Source organism: Tenrec ecaudatus, chromosome 8, assembly GCF_050624435.1.
Source record: "Tenrec ecaudatus isolate mTenEca1 chromosome 8, mTenEca1.hap1, whole genome shotgun sequence".
NCBI lineage: Eukaryota > Metazoa > Chordata > Mammalia > Afrosoricida > Tenrecidae > Tenrec > Tenrec ecaudatus.
This window is the reverse complement of record NC_134537.1, coordinates 95609080-95635577: the sequence shown is the minus strand read 5'-3', so window position 1 is coordinate 95635577 and position 26498 is coordinate 95609080.

Sequence of the window (26498 nt, the reverse complement as noted above, 5' to 3'; positions counted from 1 at the left end):
CGTGACTTAGGCGATCTGAAAGCATCCCAGAAGTATATAGAACAACGAGAAAGGGGGTCATGTCTCGTCCCTTGCTGCTCCTTGCTGCTGCCATCTGTTCTGCTCTTTGGGCCCAGCCAGGATGGCGTTTGTCGTGGTGACTCATGCCTCATGACACGCTGTAAGATCCAGGGCTTCCCTCCACGGGCCAGATGGATCGCAGGGCCTCTGTCCCTGCCTGTGGGCCCCCAGCCTTCTGGGGCGCGCAGGTCTCCACGGGGCTCAGCCATCTCACCACCTCTGCGTCAGGACATTGACAAGTGACCACGACTCAGCTCCACTACCCTTTCCCAAGACTTCCATTTCCCTGGACCGCCACCTCTTTCCGACACAGAGCCTACTCAAGGACGTGAAATAAATGAAGGGAGCAAAAGGCCGGAAGGGGGGGCACCCGGCAGCCAGAAGTCCCGTTGGCGGGTGGGCTTCTTTTCTCTGAGGGGTGGGGGTTCAGGCCACCTTGTTTTTCCGGCTCCTTGCCCGACTTGAACAAAGCCAGGTGGAGTCCTTTCCCCAGGAACTGCCTCCTGGAGTGCCCGGGGAGGGTGGCCTGTTGCTCCTGGGGTGACGGTGCTTGAAGCCACAGAGAGGGGGCCAAGGCCGGGAGATGGGAGCACGGGGCATGCGCTGAACCGGGATCCTGTCCGCGAGCATACAGCCCACCCGCTCCTCCCCACTTATTCTTGTTTTTGCATGAATTCATCCAACTTACGTTTCGGTCACTTGCAGCAGAGTCTTGACTCATGGTGCCCGTGAGCCGGGAGCAGTACCTACACAGGAACCAGAGCCTGCTGTTTTATCTACGACGCTGGTCTAGAGAATTGGTTCATTCGAGGAGATTTCAAATAGATGTGACATCTTCCTTTCCTGCATTTAAGGCAAACCGCTTAAACAAAGACATTCAAACAAATTTAAAAGAGCAGCGCAGTTTGACCATCTGAGGAAATAAAAACTGAAATTTGAAACCAAGCCAGATGAAAAGGGTTGTTTTTTTTCCCCCCTTTTCCTTTTTGGAAACGACAGTGCCACCAGGGTTTGGGCACTCTAGAATGAGCTTGGTGGAGATGGGTCACAGAGGTGCATCCGAGGCCCGATCACCTGCTTCACAGATCTTTCCACAAACATCCAAGAGGGTCCACTGCACTGGCCAAGCCCTGCAGACCAGAAGCAAGTAAAAGCTCCCATTGCCTGTTGGTGTGAAGCCAACACCAATTCCAAGACACCCCGTGTGTGTCAGGGTAGAACTGTGCTCTGTGGCCGATTTCTCCGAGGTAGATTGCCCAGTCTTTCTTCCAAGGTTCCTCTGCGTAGACTCAAACCCCCAACCCTTTGGTTAGCCGCTGAATATATTCATGGTTTGCATCCATAGGAGTCATGTTGTCTTCACGAAGTTCATCTTCTTGTTGTGAAGACAAGATGTTCATAAGAATCAACAATAAAGGATCAAACAGCATTAGACTTTTTTTGGAAATGTCAATGTAATATATGCAAGATACCAAAAAAAAAAAGTATCATGTCCATCTCCTGGTGAGGAATGTATGAAGGAAATGAGTTAGCCCCACAACTGTGGAATCCCTCAGTCTGATTGAGTATATTGAAACGGTTCAGGGACTGGAAAGTGGGGTCAGTTGGTAGAGGTAGGATGAACTTTATCTGCCTCACCTTAAGCTTAGAGAGGGGAGTTTGATGGGAGCTGGCCAGTGCTTGCAATGAGTTCTTCACTTTTCCCAGACCAGAGGGATAACTCAGGGTTACGAAAACAGCCGTGGCCTGTGATAGGGGTGATGGGAGAAGCGGTGACCTTGAGAACATAGAGCCACGTTGAGAGAGTTGTGTACCCTCACCCCTGCCTGCCCCAGAATCAGTCAAGGGTGGGAGAAGAGGCGAGCAAAGAGAGCACACCAAGGCAAAACCCCAACCGATTGCTATGGAGTTGGTCTGATTCACGGTGACCCCGCGGTTCACAGAGACGGCAGACAGCTGCGTAGGGCGGTCTTTGCTACGAACTTTGTGCCAGCGCACCGGTGAATGAGGGCACCTCACCAGCCTTTCACTTCGCAGCCCAGTCCACTCACCTCTGACCACAGGTGTTGGCAGGAGAGAGGGAGCCTAAGGGAGGGAGGGAGTCTTAACTTTGAAGAAAGATTGTAGCATCTGGCCAGTCGATTGAACTGGGCCTTCTCATCTTGGGGAAGCTACAGTGACCACAGGCCCATCTTTCACCTGAGAGGGAGCAGAGAAATCAGAGGGCCGACCAATTTCCCATCCTGGGGCAGGGTCAACAATCGTTGGTGAGTAAACATCAAGGGGAAGTCAAGTTAGAATGCATGCCAGATGCCAGAGATTTTTAAAAGGTTATACGGTAATAGTGTATGCCAAGGACTAAATGTCACAAAGAGAAGTGTAATGGGAGTGGCTTGCATTAAACATGCCATTTACTTAGGGCTTGCTGTGGGCAACTCACGGTCCTGGAAATATAAATATGACTCTCATGTGGCTTTTGACTCCCTGGGACTAGCAGCCTCAAGAGAAAAGGCCATTGCAAACACAAATAACTGAGGCATGGCTGGCCAGGAGGACAGCGTCCATCAGGGAACGCACCTCTTGCACAGGAAAGCACGACAGTGAGGGCGAGCGGGGACCACGAGTGGAATGCAGCCAGGGAAAGAGATACTCTATTCTTTGCTCAGCTGTTTATTTTACGTCCTGCTATTTGCAAGTATGTTCCACTGTGTTTATATTAGCACTGACTGTTGTTTCCCAAATAGAGCCAATTTCGTAGGCTTACAAATGGACCTTTGGAAAGCACATGAACAAGATGAAAAACTTCTGGATTCCGAGGGACCGAATTTCCGTTTGGGGTGATGAAGGACTATTGGAAGGGGAGGGTGGTGGTGATTGTATAACATGCTGAATGCAATTAATGTCACTGAATTGCACACTTAAAAATAATAGAATGGGAGTGTTTTTAATAAAAATACTTTATTGCAATAAAAACAAATTTAAGAAAGAGAAACCTGGAGGCTCTGATTAATTCTAGCAAGGTCATTGTTGAAGTCATTGTCAATGGATCCTGCTGTGGATTGAATTGTGGCCTCGCCCTCCTACTCCCTACCCCTCATGTGTATAAATTTAACTAGGCCATTGAGATAGTTAAGGTTTACTGTGCCAACCTGGCTGATAAACACATGTGGGATCAATTAAAGGGTGGAGAGATAAATGGTTCAGTGAACCTTGCCTTTCTAGTTCTAGGGTCTTTTGCTCTCTGATGGTCGGATCAAGGTCAACTGCCTTCGCCAGTTCCCTGCTTCAGCTGCCAAGGCTCACTTCCTGTGAGACATCCCTGAGAAGTCAATCCCTATAGACTTACCCTCTAGCCAGCCCTGGGTGTGTGGAGCAGCCTCATGGACACCCCTGCCAGCGCTGAGATGCTTATTCACTCACTGATTTGCCTTTCCTCCTGCAGTCGGCATCATTGCATGTGATTTGTGAGACTGTGTTTTCAGAGGACTAATGTCGGACTTATGGGCTTGGACAGCACTGGGTTGGGATGCTTTCTTGATGTGCACTTACCCTTTATATAAAACTCTCTCTTATACATATGAGTTTCTGTGGATGTTCCCCTAGCTTACTCAGACTCACACAATCATGATTCTCAGATTAAACAAGTATTCTCTATTTTGTGATCTGATGTAGTGATCCTCCAGGTCATAAATCCTTACATGTACAATGTTAATGAGTCAAGATTAGAGGCAGTTATGTTTTTAAAAACAATTTTAAAGGTGTCTCATCCATGTGTCATAAAATTCAATAATGTAATCATATCAAGAAGAGTTGTACAATTGTCACCACAATCAATTCTAGAACATTTCCTTCTTCCTGTACTCATTGTTATTTATGTAACTTTTTCTTTCTTTTAAAAAAATCATTTTATTGGGGGTTCATACAACTCTTATCACAATTCATCCATCCATCCATTGTGTCAAGCACATTTGTACATTTGTTGTCATCATCATTCTCAAAGCATTTGTTTTGTGCTTAAGCCCTTGGTATCAGCTTCTCATTTTCCCCTCCCTCCCCATGACCCCTCCCTCAGGAACCCTTGATAATTTATAAATTATTATTTTGTCATATCTTACACTGTCTGACATCTCCCCTTATCCACTTTTCTGTTGTCTGTCCCCCAGGGAGGAGGTTATATGTAGATCCTTGTAATCAGGTTCCCCTTTCCAACCTATCTTCCCTCTATCCTCCCAATATTGCCACTCTCACCACTGGTCCTGAAGGGATCATCTGACCTAGAATCCCTGTGTTTCCAGTTCCTATCTGGACCAATGTACATCCTCTGGTCTAGCCAGATTTGTAAGGTAAAATTGGGATCATGATAGTGGGTGGGTGGGGGAAGCATTTAAGAACTAGAGGAAAGTTGTATGTTTCATCATTGCTACACTGCACCCTAACTGGCTCGTCTCCTCCCACAACCCTTCTGTAAGGGGCTGTACAGTTGCCTACAGATAGGCTTTGGGTCCCCAATTTGTATTCCCCTCATTCATAATGATATGATTTTTTGTTCTTTGGTGCCTGATACTTGATCCCTTAGACACCTCATGATGACGCAGGCTGGTGTGCTTGTTCCATGTGGGCTTTGTTGCTTCTGAGCTAGATGGCTGCTTGTTTACCTTCAAGCCTTTAAGACCCCAGACGCTATATCTGTTGATAAGGGGGCTCCATCAGCTTTCCTCACCACATTTGCTTATGTACCTGCTTTGTCCTCAGCGATCATGCTTGGAAGGTGAGCAGGTTAATAGAACAAAGTGTTCTTGCATTGAGGGAGGACGTTCGTGGAGGCCCTTTGTAGAGGCAGTTATGTTAATGAGGCAGGATACCATTTACAGACTAAGAGTGCCTCTTGCAACAATCTCTTTCCAGATAGAAAAGAGATTAACACAGGTGGAAAGGGTTTGAAACAAGTGAAGGGAACCTCCTTCAGCCCAGAAAGAAGAACCAGGAGTGGAGCATGTCCGTTGGATTGGAGGTCCCTGTGCTGAGAAACTTCTAGACCCGAGGTCAAATGGATAACAAAAACCTTTCCTCAGAGTGGGAAGAGAAAACCATCCCTGGAAACTAGTGTCCGGATTTGAACTTCTAGCCTCCGAGACTGTGAGATAACAGTCAGTGAAAGCCATCTACTTGTGGAGTTTCCGTCTTAGCCGCACTCCAGAAGGAAGACAGAGTCCAATAGTTTGGGGCACCGTTCATTTGTTAAATCAAAATGACATAGAATGTGGTGAGAGGAATTAGCGGGAGAAGAGTAGTTAGTTATGGAATTATAGATAGTTATGGAATTATAGTGATACCTTAGTTGCCAAACGGCTCCTTCCAGCTTGCACTTTCCACGGACGCAAGCAGTGAAGTTTGAAACGGACCTGCTCCGTGTTTGTAACTTTGCTCAGGAGTTGAACTGGAAATCCGACTTGAAAAAACCTGTCTGGGCTGAGAGTGAGTCACTTTCCACCCAAAGGGGCGACGCCTCAGTGCACGTGCTGTACCGGCTCAGACAACATGCAGTGTTTGCACTGATGCATTAAAGCATTCCTCACTGTGCTCTTCTCCTTGCTTGCTTGCTTTTTTTTTTGGCACTTTACTTGCGTCAAATATCGTAACCATGTGAGTGCTTCCCGCAGCCGTGCGAAGAGGAAAACTGTGAGAACCTCCGTTGAGTCAAAGAAAGAAATCGTTGCGAAATTTGAATCAGGACGCCACTTGTCTGACGTGACTAAGTAGACATTCTCCACAATTGTGAGGTGAGGGGTGTGTGATTAAAGCGGCTAATGTAGCAAGAGGTGTGAGAGCATTAACCACAAAACAAAGAACCCCACCATCAAAGAGTTTGAAAAGTTATGGTGAATTTGGGTAAATCAGAAATGGCTCAATGGTGATCATGTGTCAGACGGTGATAGGGGAGAAGGCTAAATGTCTCCAGAGTGATTAAAGCCCTAGAAAAAAAGAATTTATAATTGCAACCTTTTGGCCTCGGAACAAATTATTTGGTTTTCCATGATTTCTTATGGGGAAAAATATGTTTGGTTCTTGAACTTTTCAGTGTTCAAATACAAATTGGGAACGAATTGAGTTCTACAACTGAGATATCACTGTACAATCATCTTATAAGAGTTTGTCTAAATATCTTCACCAGCGTTCATAGTGGACAAATAAAGAGGAACGGGCAGACTTCTTTTTCTACAGTGATCCTGTCCTGACCACCACACAGCTACTCTTCCCCCAAAGTCCCTCCTCTTCTACAGAGCACCCATCACTTGCTTATACCACACGTGACCTGTATTAGACTGGATTGTCTAGCGAAACAAAACCAGTAACACTCACCCAGCAATGGATATTCTCGTTCTGTTTTGGTACAGTTGATTGCATTGGTCTCATACTTGATACTATTTCTTGATACCAGTTTGAGATGTAGTCCATTAGGTGGCCCTTTTAGCCACAGTACCTATGTGGTGCCTTAAAAATCCTGACCTCAGTGTCTTGACGATCATCTCATTTGGAGAAAGTTCTGTGCTCTGCTAATGGATAGGATTAAGGTGGGATTAAGTTTCTACCTTAGTAGAGAATGTGAACCAAGTCAGCACCCTTTGTTTTCTTGGGGGTGTGTTTGGCTGAAAGACAAGACTCACGCCTCCATCAAAGCCATTCCTCTGTGTATAAGTACCATCTCAGAGCCAGGGACATGGAGAAATCCCAGGACCATTGGTAGAAGGGTCACCAGTGGAGCACTTTCCAGATCTCTGCCTGAAGTGCCACCGGGACCATGGAACAGAGCGAAAGAGCCAGCCTGCGACCAGAGATCAAGGCAAGGAGACCCTGAAACAGAAGAGAGGGGCAGTGCTGAAATCTGTGAGGCAGAGCGGTGGCCACTTTCTACTGATGGAGGGACCAGAGGACCACATGGCTGAGAAGAGGAGCAGAGAAAGACTTGGCTGTTGGCTAGAAGAGCCCTCCTTGTAGACCAATGACAGTATCTTGACTTGTGATAACCTGTTAAAATTCCCTAACAACCCCCCATAATTGGCAGTTTTGTGTGACCATTGCAACAAATCATTGAACCCAGGAGAAAAAGTAGAATGTTATGGGAAGAACAGTGGGTATCAGAATAAGGTATAAAAATGGAGGGTGGAGGCCTGTCTGACCCCGGCCCCTTGGCAATATGGCCTCTGCCATTTACTAAAGTATCATCCTGACTTAGTACAAGAAACGGTCTCACTCAACCCCACAGTGGTGCATCATCAGAGACTCTCTCTAGAGTTTCCCTCACTCGTTGCAGCGAGTATTCTCTTGGAAGCATTAAAAAAGATTCATGAAGTCAGATCTACCACGTTAGTCTTATTTACCCAAGGGTATCGGATACCTACAAGGAGCCCTGGTGGCTCATGTGGCTTTCAGTCAGCTGCCGATCTAAAGGTGGGTGGTTTGTACCCACCCAGTGGTGCTGGGATCTGCATCCAAAGAGATTACAGCCAAGAAAACACATGGAACAGGTCTACTCCTCAGGGCCCACATGGGGCCATCGTGAGTCAAGGGCTATCGAGATCCTAATGCCTACCATAGTGTCCAGCACATGGCAGGTTTTCAATCATTTTATTGGCTCAATACACCCTACTAGTTTTATAAACATTTTATTGAGCACTGTGCTCAGTATTTTATATGAATTATCAGATTCAAATATAACAGCAGCCCTTTGAGATGAATACTATTTTTCACATCATGGTGAAAATAGGAAAATGGAGGCTTACAAAGGTTCAGTGGCCTGTCCACGTGTTGGACATAGAGTTCTATCTCCAGGCCAGGATGGGTTCACATAAGACAGCCTCTCTCATCAATTCTAAAACAGAGGGCTGACCTCCGAACCCTAGATCTTGGGAGAAGCCGGGAGAGCAAATGCAGTCTCATCTCTTGCAAGCTCAAACACAGCTTCCTGAGATGCGTTAGCTAAGGACATTCCCGTGTTCCTTTAGCTTCTTCGTTTCTCTTTACCTTTTGTTTCAGAAGACGGAACGTCTCTTCTCTAAGTCGGCCGCTCCCTTCCTCCCCTACTCCTGGGTCTCTTTCCATCAGATGTCCCCTTGTCCTCCCGTGTCCAGATTTCTCCCTCCTTCAGTCTACTGTCATTTTCAAGTGCCCGCCTGCCCCACCCACCATGATGAGAAAGTATGGCTTTGATTCTGCAACACATTTTCTAGTCCCTGCAAGGGTTTGACACATTGTGCTTGCACAGGAAACTGTCCAATGCCTGCAAAGGACACAAAATAGACCAATCACAGGGCAGGTTGTGGCCAAATCCATCCTTTTTGGCAGAACAATACACTTCAGGCCAGAAAGACCATCTGTTCCTCCTTCTCACTTATCAATGAGCTCATTAGTCGACATTTAACATTTATAACAACTTTGGAAAACACCCCTCCTGGGTAGTGCCTTCACTGGTTCAAGCCCCACATATTGGTCCAGGCCCAGGGTGTATGCCAGAGGTCTTAGTGATGGCTGGACCCCACAAGGAACAGCAGCTAGCCAGTCATGGGACACTGTCTCCATCCCATCCACGACATCTTGGGCGGGCCATGGAGGGTGTAGGGAAATGGAAAGGAAGCACAAGATGATGGCAGGCACAGGGAGGGTGAGCGAGGGCTCAAAGGTGCCAAACGTGTTGCCTTCAAGTCAGTTCCAGCTCATAGAGACCCCATAGGACAGAGTAGAACTGCCCCATGGGGTTCCCAAGGCTGTAAATCTTTATAGCAGATGACTACCAGGTCTCTTTGGAACTAGTTCATTCCCATTTGACCCTGTCAGTTGGCTTCTCAGGAGGAGCAAAATCAGTGACCCTTGTACGTGTTTATTTATATAGAAAGAGAGTTGTATCAAGACATGGCTTAAATGCACGGTTGGAGAAATTGGTAAGTATAGCCTAGTTCAAGACCTTAGGCCAGATGTAAGCTGGAGGCTTCTCTGACTCTTGTAGTTGCAGAAAGAAGGAGGGCCACAGGCTGGTGAACACAGAGGTAAATGAATCTGGGGTCAGCCAAATAAATCCAAGATCAGCAGTCCACTGCTGGCTCTTGGGATAGGCAGGCAACACAACATGAGATCAGTGAACCAATGAAGGACAAGATCCAGCAGAGGGTGAAGGGGCAAAAAGACTCTGCCCTGCTCAGGGTCTCGCTCTTGGGTATATCCTTGAACTTCCAAGATCCTCCAAAGGCCACACCCCCGAGGATGTGTCACCAGTCTTCAATCTGATAGGCTGGGACCTTCACCCAAGTATGTCTAGTTGACATAAACTCTACCCATCAGAGACCCACGGTTGAGAATTTAAATTTCCACCCCAGATACACTGAATGACAACCTACATCTCCATGTAGATCTTCAGTGTAGATTCTGAACAGCACAGCTGTACCTCCTGTCTCCTGTGCCCCAGTCCTGACTCTCAGTGGCCCTGCTGGAGTTACTCTTCTGCTTCATCTCACAATCCACATTCACCAGGATAGTAACACTAACCCTCTGATCACAAGATGATTACTGAAAACAGTTCATGGTCATATTTTTGGTTATCCTTTTTGTTTTTAGGATCTATCCTCCTGTAGATAGATAGTCAAATTGCTGAGACTTACAGTCCTTTGAGGTGAGGTTATGTCACCAGTCCAGCATAGGTTCATTTGTTTAATTTCATTCTCAATTTTGGGGGACCCTTATTATTATTTTAAATTTTAATTTTGTTTGATAACTATGTAAACTACACCTGGTTTCACCATCAAATTTACCAGACAAGACATAGCCAGGGCAGCCTATAGCTTCCAGCCCTGTTCTCTTTTTCTGAATCTACAGTAAGGTGAAAAGCCATGTGTATGTGTGGGCTCGCATCTCTCCCTTTTATCAGAGAAATGTTATATTATACTATGCTTTTCTTCACTTGTTTTGTTCACTTATAATATAGTCCAGTTATCACCATGCAGTAGTGGTATATAGAGATATTTCTTCCCACCTCCCCCCGCTTTTTCCCTCCAGTTGGATACCTTTCTAGCTGTGTCATGGGTTCTCCAACCTGGTCCCTCCAGATCGACAGTTGGGTTGTTGCTAATCTTTTGTGAAAAAGTGCTGCAAGGTAGCCTTGTGCATGCATCTCCTCATATAGGTGCCACATTGTCTTTGGGATAGATGCTTAGAAATGGGTAAGTCCGTTCACACATAAATTCATATATAATTTCTCTAGATATTGTTAAATTCTCTTCCATACACAGCCTACCATTTTGCATCCCAACCAGCAGTGTTTTAGAATGTGCATTTCCCTACAACCTCGTTCACAGAATTTGCTGTCAAAAATCAACCTATATCTCTTGTCGATCAACTAGATGAGAAATGGTATCTCGGTGAGGTTTCATTTCTATGCTTATTGTAGGCAAAGCTGAGAATGTTCTCTGATGAGCCAGGGCCAGTTGGATTCCATCCCCTACTACGCATGTGTTCATTTACCTAGTCCATGTTTCTGAAGACTTGCTGGCCATTTTCTTCTTTAATCTGCTGCTTGCACATCAAAATGAAACACTGCCAAGTCCGGCGCCATCTTCACCATTGCTGTCATGCCCGTTGTTGCGCTCGCTGCGTCAGTCTCTCTCTTTGATGGCCTTCCCCCTTTTCACTGTCCTGCTACTGGCACTGCCACTTCTGAGGAACCTTCTGGTTGCACTTCTTCTCAGATACATTTGTTTGTTCTTCTGGCAGTCCAGGGTATTGTCAATATTCTCCACTTTATTCACATGCATACCAGGTAACTCAAATTACCGTGGGTTGTTGGGTGCACCATCGTCTTCTAAGTGACATCTTTGCTCTTGAACACTTCAAAGGGGTCGTGTGCAGCAGATTCCCCAACGCAATAACGTCATTTCTTAACTGCAGCATCCGTAAGCATTGACTGTGGATGCAAGCAAAATGAAGTCATTGACAGCTTTGAGCTTTTACCCATTTATCACCATGGTACCCACTGGTCCTGTCGTGAGGACTTTTGCTTTCTTTGCACTGTGTTATAATTCATACTGAAGAACAGAGTCCTTGGCTTTCATCAGCAAGTGCTTCAAGTCCTCCTCACTCTCAGCAAGCAAAATGATGTCATCTGCACATCGCAGGTTGTTAATAAGCCTTCCTCCAAGCCTGATGCCACACTCTTCTTCGTATAACGCAGTTCCTCGGATGATTTTCTCAGAATACATATGGGACAAGCATAGTGGGAGGATACAATGTTGAAGCACACCTTTCCTGAGCCCAAACCATGGAGTATTCCTTTGTTTGCTTCCTTCAACTACCTCTCGGTCCATGTACAGGTTCTGCAGATGCACCATTTTGTGTTCTGGAATTATGTTCATCTCAATGTTATCTATAGTTTGTTATGATTGTTACAGTTGAATGATTTTGCATTGCGAACAAACAAAAGTTGACATCTTTCTGTATTCTCTGCTTTTAGCCAAGATCCAGCTGATGTCAGCAATGATATCCTTGGGCCACATCCTCTTCTGAATCCACCTTGATTCCTGGCAGCTCTCTTCCAATGTTCTGCTGCAACCAATGTTGAATTATTTTCAGAAAAAATTGACTTGCAGATAAACAAATGGCCATCTAGCTCAGAAGCAACAAAGCCCACATGGAAGAAGCACACCAGCCTGTGTGATCATGAGATCAGATATCAGGCACCAAAGGAAAAAAAAATCAAATCATTGTGAATGAAGGGGAGGGCAGTTTGTGGACAAAAGACCCATCTGTAGGCAAATGGACAACCCCTTACAAAAGGGTTGCAGGGAGGAGACGAGCCAGTCAGGGTGCAGTGTAGCAATGATGAAACATACAACTTTCCTCTAGTTCCTAAATGCTTCCTACCCCACCCCCACCCCCGACTATCATGATCTCAATTCTACCTTACAAATCTGGCTAAACCAGAGGATGTACACTGGTACAGATAAGAACTGGAAACACAGGGAATCCAGGACATATAAATCCCTCAGGATCAGTGGTAAGAGTGGCGATACTAGGAGCATGGAGGGAGGGTGGGGTATAAAGTGGGAACCAATTACAAGGATCTACATATAACGTCCTCCCTGGGGGATGGACAACAGAGAAGTGGGTGAAGGGAGACATTGGACAGTGTAAGAGATGACAAAATAATAATAATTTATAAATTATCAAGGGTTTATGAGCGGGAGTGGGGAGGGAGGGGGAAAAAGGAGGAGCTGATACCATGGGCTCAAGTAGAAAGCAAATGTTTGGAGAATAATGATGGCAACTTTTAAGTGACTGGACGCTACACAAAAAATGAAAACTTTTAATAATACTCATTCACCAAGGCAAAACCTTACCTACCAGGCTGATAAATGTCACAAGAAAGCAAGATGAGCATTACAATAGTAAATATATGGTAGTTATGGGCCACAATTCCATGGCCTGCTCAAAGCAAGAGCTCTGAGCCCAAGTCCAATGACCACCAATTCCATAACCTTGGGAGAGTGGTCGTCTGCTGCTTCTCACACTAGGATGTTTCAGCCGTAAGTTGAAGAGGGATGTTGTAATCCTTAGACCTGCTACAGGTGAGTGTGAGGTAAAGCCCACTCACTCAGTGGGGTTTCCACATTGAATCCTTCTGGTATGACCTATGGCGGATACTGTGTGCACCTTGAAAGGACAGAATCTAAAGCCCCACTTGTCTATAGCACATGGCCTGGATCATGAAGGGCTGCACAGAGCAAGGTCAAAAGTGTCCAGTTAGGAACAAAATACCTCATCCAAGTAAGAACAAAACCCCGTGGACTCCATATAAATATTCTTAAGTGTTTCCCCCTCCCCCGCCAGTGGAGGTTGCATCACCCAGCTTACCCAGCAATAGAAATGTAATCTGAGTCCTACCTGCTCCCCTCCCGCATCTCGACTTGAATTTCCAGTAAGGTTTGCTCATCACTCTGTAGGAGTGTGAAGACCTCCTTAAACCTTTAGAAAGCAAACTTGTCTGAGGTGCACCAGATCCAAGTCACGGTCTCTTAAATGGCTTCACAGGCAAGGAAACAGAGATGCTGAATAGGGAAGACAGAAGAAAAACGGGTACATTCAGATGGTGGTGTTGATGAAGAATGGAAAATATCATGGACTCCCCAAATATCCAATCAGTCTTAGAAGAAATACATCTTTAGAAGTCAGGTCGGTGAGACTTCAACTCACTTTGGATGGTCCCCTGGAAAACCCATCACCAGAGAGGGCTTTGCCTGTAGCACCAGGCAAGCAAAACACGAAGGTGGATGGACAGCAAACCCAAGGCCCTGCCATTAGTCAATGCTGATGCATATCGGCCCCTGTGGCTTTCCGAGACTGTCACTGTTTACGGGAGTAGAGCGCGCAGGTCTTTCCCCCTCAGCCGGAAAAATGGGACTAAATATACCATGGGCCGTGAAGATGGAGCAGGACTGGGAGATGTTTTGTTCTTTTTATGGATCAGGTTGCTGTGAGCCGGAGTGCACTCAGCAGCAACATCACCTGGGAACAAAGTTTTGAGACTGTAAAAATGCTTTCCGCTTTCACCAGTAGGTTCCAAACAAGAAAAGTCGGTGAATGTACTCACCAAAAGACCTAGACAGTAATGCGCATAGTAGTTTCTGCTCAGAAATGTCTGTCAGCCAGAGAACGGCTGAACGCATCGTGTCCCGTGGGATTCCACACAGCAAGCAAAAGGATAAGCGTTGCTGAACGCGTCCATATGAATGGCGTTCACAGACGCAGGGTGGACAAGGAGACAGACACAGACAGGGGCTGTGGGGAAGCGAGAGAGATCACAGAGCGGTAGAATCTGGGAAGCGCCATCAGAAAAGCTTCAGGGGGCTTGGAGATGTTTTATAGCCTCACTGAGGTAGTTACATATGCAGGTGTACAGGAGTCCCATTTCATTGAGGTCTATCGCTCAGATGTGTACCCTTGACATAGGTCATTCTTTAATAATGAGAATTTTTTTAAATCTCAGGGAATTTCTCCCCAGGAGCCTTCTCCCCCACCCCAAGGCAAACCACTCTACATTTCCAGATCCCCAGATACCTGGCACCCACAGAGCCTTGTTGCATGAGACCGGGACTTAGGGATGATGTGTTCTCTGTACAATGGTGCCCCCTGGAGGACAGAGACGTGGAGCTCCTATCTTACATTAACGCTGAACTTCCCAACCTCTGACACCCACTGGGGGCTCTGGCGGCAAAGCTGTGCCTCTGGCGGCAAGGAGAGTGGATCGAAACCAGGTGGCCCTCCAGGGAAGAAAGGTGAGGCTTTCTGCTCCCCTAAAGCTCAACAGCCGCGGGAACCCACGGGCTAGTCCTCCTTTGCCCCATGGCAGCGAGTTTAGACCTACTGACTCGGAATACCACGGGCGGGAAATGTAGCTCCATCTGTGCACGAAGAGCAGTAGGAAGTGACATTAAAATTCCGGGCCAGGAAAACAGAAGCACCTTTGCCAGTGCCTAGGTGGCTTCACAAGCAATGCCGCCAAAAGTCCTTGAGGCTTGGGAATCTGCCATCTTACTCATAGTGGTTCCCTTGAGACCTTAACCCTGTGCCTTTCCTGAGCAGAGGCAGGAGATCCGGAAGAATGAAGGAGGGGATAAATGGGTGGATGGGAATCTTACATCCTCCGTCAAACAAGGTTTCCTTCTCCTTCCAAATGCAGGCGCTCTCTGTGCACATTCTCCGCAGTGCTTCCCGATTAGAACAAGCCTCTTCAATTCTATTGTATCTCCCATGAAATATAATTATCTCTGAACGGTATTTTTCTCTCAGTGTTCTTCCTTGTTGAATGTGAAACATGCCCTCTTGTCATGGTGACGTTTTCTAGAAACGAGAGCTGGTTGATACGCCCACATTTCCTTTTGATGGGAAGTGGCCGCATTCACCTAGTGGGAGATGGCTCCTCGCGTACCATGTAGCTCCTGCACACTCTCACAGCGCCTCCTTCCTGTCCTGGAGTCCCCTCTCGCCCAGATGTTTGTGTGGTGACGTGTCTCATCAGTTCCAAATCCTTTCTCCCTATCACAGAAGAACGATCCCATTTCCATCACTCCAGAAACAGGTACAGCACCCAGGCTGGATCCAGCATAATACCTCGTCCCTGACTGTCGGGACCAGTGGCCACGAATGGGTTTTGGCATGCATCAAAGTTGAGAAAGAAAACCTCCCCTCCTCTCAGCCAGGGTCACTTGGGGGGCTGGAGGTGCCAGCACCATACTGTCTACCCTGTGGAGAAATCCAGCAGCCATGCCAGCCACTGGATTGTCCTGCTGGAGAAATCCATGACAGCAGGGAGAGTGAAACCACACCCAAAGGGGTGAGTCCTTCAGACCTGGAGTCCTTAAGCCAGACCTCTGTGTTCCATGAGCAACCTGGTTCCCAGGCTCCCTGCATCTTTGAATCCAGGTTCTCAAAGGCCTCCACAAATCCTCCCCGTTCCCTCCAACTTTTGAATCCAAGCAAGCATGCACTGAGGTTTCTTTAGAATCACGGAGAAAGCGTTGGCAATGGCAGGCTTCTTTCCTTCATCAGGGCCAGGAGTCTGTCTCGGCCTTTTTGAGATCCCTCACAGCTTGTACCAAAGATGTCCTCAAATAGCTTCCAAAGCCACTTGCTAGTTCATTCTTCATCTTTTAATCATTTTATTAGGGGCTCATACAACTCTTATCACAATCCATGCATACATCAATTGTGTCAAACACATTTGTACATTCATTGCCCTCATCATTCTCAAAACATTTGCTCTCCACCTAAGCTCTTGGCATCAGCTCCTCCTTTTCCCTTCCCTCCCTGCTCCCCCTCCCTCATGAACCCTTGATAATTTATAAATTATTATTTTGTCATATCTTTCCCTGTCTAATGTCTCCCTTCACCCACTTTTCTGTTGTCCATCCCCCAGGGAGGATATCACATGTAGATCCTTGTAATGGGTTCACCCACCCACCCAGTGTCATCACTCACACCACTGGTCCTGAAGAGGATGTACATCCCAGTATATATCCTCTGGTCTAGCCAGATTTGTAAGGTAGAATCGGGATCATGATAGTGGGGGAGGAGGAAGCATTTAGGACCTAGATGAAAGTTGTATGTTTCATCGTTGCTACATCGCACCATTCTTCACCGTTAATGATGACTAGCAGTGCTTGTATTGTTATGTAGATTTATTGGCATCTACTTCACCCAGGGTACAATGTAATAATTCGATCGTATGAAGGGGCTTTGTGTAATCACCATCATGATCCATGTCAGAACATTTTCTTCTCATACTCATTGCTAGCTCCCTATTTCCCCCATACTGCCTTGCCATGCCCCTAGGGAATTATCAATCCAGTACTGCCTCTACAGATCCCACTGTGCTGGATTTCACATGCAGAAAATCATACAAAACACAAACAAGGAAGCAAAATGCAACCCCCCCAAGTAAGTAGCCCAAACAAAGGAAAACCTCCATCAGAAAGACAGCAGGAAATATTAGAAGCTGAAACAACTTTAAAATGAGTCAAAGGGGAAATCAAATGACAGGGTACTACATTTTAACCTAACTACACCAGCTTCAATCGACTTTCCGATGCTCTCTGTCCGACAGCAAGGTGATTAGGATGCCGGGCTATGGTCACAGAGGGCATTCACTGGAGGCTCAATCCACCTTTCAAATGGATTTTGGGCTTCCACAGTCATGCCTAACCTTGCTTTCGTAGCAGTGCTTTTAAAACAACAGCCCTATCCTGTGTTAACCTTGTTGACTAGGCCAGCGATGCACCTGTTTTGCTGCTCTTGTAACCTTCCTGCTTTATCTCCCTGTGAGGGATTGTGTTGGCATGAACAATTTTCACAGGTAAGGAGACCTACTAACTAAAATCCCACCAGCTTGATGGGCAAATAATGGTAAGGTTAGGTTGCAAAGCCCACCGTTGCTGGTGACAGGCCCCTTGGGGTGGATCTTTCCTTCCCTGCCGGGATCTTTGACCCAGCCCTTTGGAGACAGGCCACCCAGCAGTGTGTGCAACTGATGAGAAGAAGGACAACATCATTTCCTTTTTAACTCCCTGTAGGAGGCCTTGGCTGGTCAAGGTGTTTATTAATGAGTGACCAATTAGTCTCCTGTGCCTCTGTGTCTTTGCAGACAAAAGCATTGCAAAGTAACTCAGTTACTTATGACCTTGCAGCTAAAAACATTGAGAGAGAACTCAGTTATTTACACCTCTTTAAGATTCTTTTGAATCTTGCATATCCATGTGCTGGTCTTAGAACATAGTGCTTTTATTATTCAAATGTTAAGAAAGTGTGACTAGTTAAGTAACATTTGCGTAGATAAGAGTTTAGGAATTTTTTTAAGTCCTTTGATGTTTATTTTGTAACCATTCCCTTGTAAGAAGAGTATAAAAACCAAGCTTTGAATATCAGTCCATCAGACTATAGTCCTCCCAATCCCATGCTGTGTATATGTCTCTTTCTTTTCCTCTCATCTGCACACCTCATTTCAGATGCAGCTTGATGCGGGATAGCTGGTCCTATCACCCACAACTCCCATGCCACCATCTTTGTCTTTCTAAAGCTTGCCTCGGTTTCCTCCAAGGCTCAGTGCCAAGAAGAAGCAATTCTAATCCGGAGGCCTGTCATCCTATAGACCTGCAGGCCATGTGCGGTTTCCTCTGCTCTCCCACCAAGCTTGCCTCCTCCTCCTCCTAGTGACAGGGGGCAGGATGCAAACTGTAAAGCGCTGTGCTGTTAGTGCAGCTACTAGACTCTGCACTTCCTATCTGAATCAATATAGTTGTGATTTAGTTAGTGCGATTATTTTTAAAGACCCATTCTCGATCTGAAAGGTGCCCTGGTGACTATAGTGGACGATACACTGACCACTGACCAGTTAATCATACACAATGAGGCTGTCTGCTCATGTGTTAGGGTTCTCTAGAGAGATAAAACCAGATTGCTGATAATTATATATATATATATTTATAAAGAAAGATATAGATAACACAGGAAATGAACTGTTAAATTATAAACAGATAGATATATAACACAAGAAATGAACTGTTAAATTATTAACAGATAGATAATATAAGAAATGAACAGTTAAATTATAAAGCAGTACAAATGTCTCAGTGCAACTCACCCCCGTGAGAGAGTTGTGAGACACTGGCAGTCCTTCAAGTATTGAGGGCCACTAGGTAGTCCTCTGTAGAGAGAACTAGGCTATCCCACCCCAGTCAATAGATCCACCCCTCCCAGCTGAAAGTATTAATTCATAGTCCACACCTGAGCAGATTAACCAAACTATTCAAGTTGATATGCCAGGTGGGGCTGCATCAGTAGCATTGTCTGAGGGAGATGCCTTACAAGATATTGCTGAGAGCACCCAGGAAACACCCTCAGCACCCATTATTTCCACTAGACCTGTCACTAAAATTAAGTCTCAGAAAGCTCCTAAAGCTGAGGTTGAGATGATTACCCAAGAAGAAGCACACTATACTCATAAAGATATGCTCGAGTTTTCAAATACGTACAAGCAGAAGCCTGGGGAGTATCCCTGGGAATAGTTACTAAGGGTGTGGGATACTGGTGCAAGGAATGTAATATTAGAGCAGTCTGAGTTTCTGGATATGGGACTCCTAAGCACAGACTCTTCTTTCAATGTCTCTGCGAGAGAGGCTAAGAGAGGATCTAATTCTTTATTTGGTTGGTTCAATGAAGCATGGACTGCCAGATGGCCTAGATTGGACCAACTTGAAGTACCTGACCTGCCTTGGTACACTGTAGAGGAAGGCATCCAAAAGCTTAGAGAAATTGGTATGCTAGAATGGATCTATCAGGATATTCTCATAGACCCAAAAAGGGGGTGTACTGAGGACATACCCTTTACCACAACCATAAGGAACAAGTTTGTGAAGTGGCCCCAGCATCTCTGGAGACTCAAAAGGCTGTTCTATTTTGTCCTATAGGATCACTAGGAGTTGGAATAGGCTCGATGGCGGTGAGTTTGATGTTTTAGGTTTTGGCTGGATCTGAGTAATAAAGACTAATCATATTTCTAAAATCCATTTTGTTAGGTATTGATATCAAATTTATAGACCATAGTTTCTAGAGTTCATCTTTTCTTTATAAAAACACATATTTCAGATTAGAACCACTTGCTCAGGCCCCATTCCTAAGTATTGGAATACGGTCACAAATTTGCTAAAGTAATTTTTTGTTTTGTTTTCAACATAATTTCTTTCTTTCTTCTTTTATGTGCCAACGTTTTATTATTTTATTTTAGTTGTTTTTATTTGAGATGAGCTTGTTTGTCACTAAAGAAATGCTCCAATTCCATGTCAATTTTATTTTCCTCCTATTAAAAAAATGTTCTTTAAACCACTGAGCTCACTATTTAGGTTTGAGGGAAAAGGAATCTGGAGGGGTTAAAACAACTTGGGGGCTTGTTTTAAAAGAAATATTATATACATACACACACATATATATTATACAGGCCATCTCAAGAAATGAGATCAACAACATCCTATTAAACCCTTTAATTTTTGCACACACATGCACACTCCATACTGTTTGCACACACACCCCTCTTCCTGTTTCTGTGGTTCCGGACATTACATTGAAAACCAAATGGTTTACTCTTCTAGAGCTGACAAATTCAAGAGGGATACCGTCACATTCATTGTCAAAACAACTTTCAACAAGCTGTTTTGGGGTGCAATGATATTTGTGATAGGACAGTGTCTATCTACAAGGAAGACCAGTTAATACAACTATTATTTCCATTTCAGCACCACCCACTAAAACCAAGGAGGAAGAAACTGAAGAACTCCACCAACTTCTTCAGTCTGCAGTTGAACAAATGTGCACTCATGGTGCATTGATAATTAACAGTTATATGAGTGCTAAAGTGGGACGTAAAGAGGAAAGATCCCTAGTTGGAAAATACAGCTTTGATGATAGGAAGCTATAGATTGCATGAAAGGATTTTGCAAGACCAATGACTTCTTCATTGCAAAAAACTTCTTCAGTAACATACATGACAGCTATAAACATGGATCTCACCAGAGAGAATACACAGGAATCAAATTTAATATCTCTGTGGAAAGAGAGGGTGGATTTTGGTGCGTGCATTAAGAATTGTGCACAAATTGTTCATAATGTGTCTGTGTGGATTTCAAAACAACCAATAAAAGCCAGTTACAAGGGAAAAACATGTTTGTTCTTCTGGTAATCTGTACTGTATTTAATATTCTTTACCAATATCATAATTCAAAAGGTACTCATTCTTCTTTACTCTTCCTTATTCATTGTACAAATGGAATATTACTTAGAAAAATGAAGTCCTGACACACACCACAGCATGGCTGGCCCTTGGAAGCACTATGCTGAATGACAATAAGGAAGAACAAACAGGGTATGACCCCACTTATAGGAAACAGCTATAACAGGAAAAGGTATGGAGATCAAAGCTTACTGGTGGTTGTTGGGCAGAAGTGAGGGTGAATTAGAAAGCTATTGCTTGGTGAACTTCTCTTAAGGATGATAGTGCATTATTGCTTGGTGGAGAGTGGATTTCTGTTAAGGATGATAATGGATTATAGCTTGGTGGACAGTGGATTTCTGTTAAGGATGATAAGAAATGCAAAGGTTGTCTAAGAGGAATCCCGTGAATGTACTGAATTGTCCATATAAAAGATGTTGAATCCTGGACCCACCAAACCTCGACAATGATTCCCGCTCAGAGCAGCCAGTCGGCAGAGAAGACCACATGGCCGGTCCCACTATGAGACACAACATCCCTCACTGACCCATAGCTCTACAGGGGACAACACCGGAGACATAATATGGGAATTCTGCCTGATCTGATCCCACCACACTGAGGCAAAACACTAAGGGCGTGCAACAGAACCGCAAGGGGAACAGAGCAACGAAGTCCCCAGGGAATGCTGAAGGTGGACTTTGGGGCCAAGGAATGGCTCCCCATCAGATTCCAGAAAACACTCCTAAAGGCCAACAAACAGTCCTTGAACTAACTACAGGCTTTTCTTTGTTGTTGTTTTTGTCATTGGATTTTTGCTGTTGTTGTTTTGTTTTGTTGCTTTGTTTTGCTCTGTCTTGTTCTTGTGCATGTTATTATCTCCGCAGGTCTGTCTAAATAAGATAGGCTGGAGGAGAAAACAACAGGACCGATGGTCCCGGGGGACATGGGAGAGGGCAGGGAGTTGGGGGAAAGGAAGTGGTGTTAACAAACCCAGTGACAAGGGAACAAAAAGTGATCCAAATTGGTAGTGAGGAGGGTGTAGGAGGCCTGGTAGGACTTGATCAAGGGTAATGTAACGGAGAGGAATTACTGAAACCCAAATGAAGGCTGAACATGATAGTGGGACAAGAGGAGAGTAAAAGGAAATAGAAGAAGGAACCAGGAAGCAAAGGGCATTTACAGAGTTCTAAATAAAGGCATGTACATATGTAAATATATTTATATATGAGGATGGGGAAACAGATCTATGTGCATATATTTATAGGTTTAGTATTAAGGTAGCAGATGGACACTGAGTCTCCACTCAAGTACTCCCTCACTGCAAGAATATTTTGTTCTATTAAACTGGAATTCATGATGCTCACCTTACTAATACGGTCACTGAAGACAAATGGTGCATAAACAAATGTGGTGAAGAAAGCTGATGATGCCCAGCTCTCCAAAAAAATAGCGTCTGAGGTCTTAAAGGCTTGAAGATAAACAAGCAGTCAGCTAGCTGAGAAGCAGCAAAGCCCACATGTAAGAAGCACACCAGCCTGTGTGATCAGGTAACAGGCATCAGAGAACAAAAATCAAATCATTGTGATTGAGGGGGAGTGCAGATTGGGGACTCAAAACCCTCTTTAGGCAACTGGACATCCCCTTACAAAAGGGTCTTGGAGAGGAGACGAGCCAGTCAGGGTGCACACTGGTACAGATAGGAACTGGAAACACAGGGAATCCAGTACAGATGATCCTTTCAGGACCAGTGTTGAGAGTGGTGATACCATGAGGGTAGAGGGAAGGTGGGCTAAAAGGGGGAACCGATTACAAGGATCTACGTATAACCCCCTCCCTGGGAGCCAGACAACAGAAAAGTCAGTGAAGGGACACGTCGGACAGTGTAAGATACGACAAAATAATAATTTATAAATTATCAAGGGTTGATGAGGGAGGGGGGAGTGTAGATGGAGGGGGGGAAATGAGTTGCTGATACCAAGGGCTCAAGTAGAAAGCAAATGTTTTGAGAATGATGATGGCAACAAATGTGCAAATGTGCTTGACACAAAGGATGTATGTATGAATTGTGATAAGAGTTGTATGAGCCCCCAATAAAATGATTAAATAAATAAAAAATATGTTGAAATGGCAAGTCTTTTATTTATTTAGTTGGTGTGTATGTGTGTGTGTGTGTGTGTGTGTGTGTGTGTGATTGGAATAAAAGTTTACAGTGCACTTTAGTTGTCCATTCAACAACTTATACGTATTTTCTTTTGTCACAATACTTGCGAGTCCCCCAGAGCCCTCTTCCTGTTTCCCCCTTGGTTTTCTATGGCCATTCTTCCTTCCTGCCTGCCCCCTCTGCCTCCTACATGTTGTTTCTTCGCCGCTGCTGCCCTGTGGTCTCATCTGGTTGATAATCTTGAAGGGCATGCTCCTCACTAGTGTTACTGTTCACTTTATAGGTCTGCAGTTGGGCTGCAAGATGATCCCCAGTTGTGGGCTCACATCTGAGGGCTCCCGCCTACAGAGTGGGAGCAGTCTCTCAGACCAGGAAGTCTCCCCTTACTCATTGTTTTGCATTTTCTTCTACATCTTTCTCCCATTCTGTCTAGAGCCTTCTATTGCGATCCTGCCTCTCAGATGGGTTGGTAGTGGTAGTCAGGCATTATGCATTTATTTTCTTCTGGTCTCAGGGTAGCAGAGGCTGTGGTTCACCTTGTCCATTAGTCTTTGGATAATTGTTTCCTTGCGGCTTTATCGTCCCTCTTCTTTGGGGAAGAGACCACTCGTGCGCTGCCAAAGGTTTTATCTATCTATATACTTAGCACACACACACACACACACGCAGTGGAGTGCACTGGTGATATGAGTGATGCTATTTGACTCAAGGCAAAACAGTGCCACGGCCTACTGCCACATTGCTTTCACAGTGCAAACCCAGGACGGTTGGGCAGCATGATTATAAGGTGTGATCGTTTTCCCTTGTGAGACTTGTATAGATTTAAAAAATTATATTATTTCCAGGACCATGTAAGGGGCAGTCTTGAATACAAGGCAGAATTCTTGCAGCTCATGCCCCTTTGCTAGTCCAGGGATACAACAGACAAAAGAGAAGAGCCTCAACCAACTGTAAACCAATGTCATGTCCGATCTTCGTTCAAACCTTGGCAGAGCAGCTAAAGCACAACATTCAGGTAGTTCTCAGCCACTGCAAAGAGGAAAAAGTAACATTGTGAACCTCCGTCATTACGCTATATGGTTTCTTTTATAAGCCAATACACTTTGCTCAGATGAGCACACAGAAGAAGCACCCAAGAACTCACTTAGCATCCACTGCTAAACGCCTGACATAACTGATTCCATTCAGGTACTGAGCTCAGGAAAGGGCCCAGAAGGTATGAGAAGGAAACCGTTTACTGCATGGGTAAGATGTTCCATAAATTAAACAACAAAATGCTGTTAAATTCACTCCAACTCATAGTGACTCTCTACAGAAACACACAGCCTCAACTTTCTCCCATTGAGTGGCTGGTGGATGTGAGCCACCCACCTTTTGCTTAGCAGTCACTGTAAACCAGAATCAACTCACTGGCGGTGAATTTTGTCTTCTCGGTGTTGGAGACACACTAGTGAGAGGACAACAGGCTTCTTGAGCTTAGGGGAGACAGAGCAACAAAAGCACCAAGAGAATCGGGTCATTTCAGCAAGTAGAAGAAGCAAGGGAAGCAGGGGGGAAACAGAGACTTGGAAGGGCTCTGGCCCCCCTTGCGGAGGACTCTAAGAAAGGAGAAGGCGAGAGCTAAATGGGAAGCAGAGGAAGTTGTGTGTCCACTTGCGAGGACCAGCTGTCCCCGCAGAGAGAGATCAGACACTCTTGTGGTGTCCTTCGCGAACAGCAAAGGCCAGGGAGACTGGCGCTCTGAGAGCCAGGAGAGTCCGTGGTGCTAGGGGAGGGCAGAGGAGGTAGGGGCCAGAATATGTCCTTAGGGTCTTGGATTTTGTCTTTTAAATGCTGAGGAGTCACACGGTCTGGTTTAGATTTGGAAAGATGACTCAGATGGCCGGGTGGAAAATAGGCTGGACAAGTAAGCAGGTGACGTCGAGTGGACTCCTATTTATATTTTGACTGTGGTGACTCCATGGGTGTCAGAGTGGAACTGTACTCCCTAGAGGTTTCAAGGGCTTATTTTTCAAGAGTGGTTTAGCCAGCTTTGTTTTTTGAGGTGACTTCGGGGGAACTTGAACCTCTATCTTTAGCTGTTTGCACCAAAATACGTTGTTCAAGACCCAAACCCTCTATCCCTGAGTGGATTCTGCCTCCTAGCGACCGTACCCAGGATTGGTTTCCAAGGCTGTAAATCTTCATGGGAGCAGACAGCTCGCCTTTGTCTTGAGGAGCAGCTGGTGGATTTGAACTGCCAACCTTTTTGGTTAGCAGCCCAAAGTCTCACCCCGCAGTGCCAGTGAGCAAAAGCCAACTTAAAGAGCTCCGGCAGTTGCCAGGTTTTGCAGTGGCTCAGGGGAGGGATCCTGGTGCCTTAGATTGTGTCGCTGGTTCTCAGAGGGTCCCCCTGGGTCAGCAGCCGCAGCCTGAGTTTCTTCCCAGTCACCAAACTGGTCTTTCTGATGTGTCTGTTCCCTCCCCAGGGGTCCTGCTCACAGACATGGCCTTAACTGCTTTCACCCCAACACTCTCTCACGTCACCTTCTGATTTCCATTCAGTCTCAAACACCTGAGAAAGCTACACCTCTCCCTCATGCTGCACCCCCTTCATACAGGTCCTCATGCTGTGGTGACCCCAGCCATAAAAGTATTTTCGTTGCTACTTCATCACTGTCATTTTGCTACTGTTATGAATCGTCATGGAAATATCTGATAGGCAGGATGTATTTTCAGTGTTACAAATAGAACATGATTAAACATAATGACAGCATCGTGATTCATCACAAAACAAGAAGTCATTATATATTGTGAAATAGTTATGTGTTTTCCGATGGTCTTAGGCAACCCCTGTGAAAGACTCTTTAATAAAAATGATCCTCTACTTCAGCAAGCACCGTGTCCTTCTGCGGGGTACGGTCCCTCCGAATAGCACGTCCACAGTCTATGGAATGAAGCTTCCCCATTCTCACTTCGAAGGAGCATTGTGGTGGTACTTCTGCCAAGACAGATTTGTTTGCTTTTCTGGCCAAATAAAAAACAACAACCCAGAAACAAATAAACAAACCAAAAAACACCTGCCATTCAGCCCATTCCAACTCACAACAATCCTATAGGAAAAAGTAGAACCGCCCCTGTGGGTTTCTGAGGCTATACGTCTTTATGGGAGCAGAAAGCCTCTTTCTCCCTCGGAGTGGCTGGCAGTCTCTTGGGATTAGCGGCCAAGCGTGGAGCCAGACACACCACCAGATCTCCATTCTTCTGACTACTTCTAGTACAGTCAGCATTCTTCGCCAACATCAGCCTCCAAGCGTATCAATTCTTTTTCAGTCTTTCTTAGACTAGTTTTCCCATGCATATGAGGTGATGTCTTACTCCAAGCAAACCTTAGTCCTCAAAGTGACATACAAGGGAGTACCCCCTGCCAAAAAAAAAAGATTTTTTTTTCCTCCAAAGCTGTGTAGTTTGGTCTTTTTTCAAAACAAAACAAAACAATTTTATTACCTTCAATTCCATTCTTGGAAACATTTTTCAAACATCTGTTTGGATGGCTGACAGCACCGCCCTCATTTTTTCCTTTACCTCTTCTACCGTGTCCTCAGACCTCTGTCCTTTCATGTCCCTCTACATTTGTGGAAACCAAAAGAAGTCACACAGAGGTGGTCAGGTGAGTAAGGTAGGTGGGAGCAAGAGAGGCAAGCTGGTTTTGCTAAAAACTGGCTCACCGAGATGGCTGTGTGGGCAGGTGCATTGTTCTGGTGACAAAACCAATCCCCTGTCTGCCAGAAATCAGGTCTTTGTGGTTGCACCCTGTTATGCAATCTTTTCAGAACCTCTAAATAGAAAGGTTGATTAGAGTCTGAGCTGGTGGAATGAACTCCAAATGCACTACAAAAGACATTTTCGTCCTTCCGGGAAGTTGACGGGCACGCAGAACAAGGTTTGTCATCAATCAACATTTCACCTTGTTTTGAAATGAGAAAACCACTCATACACTTG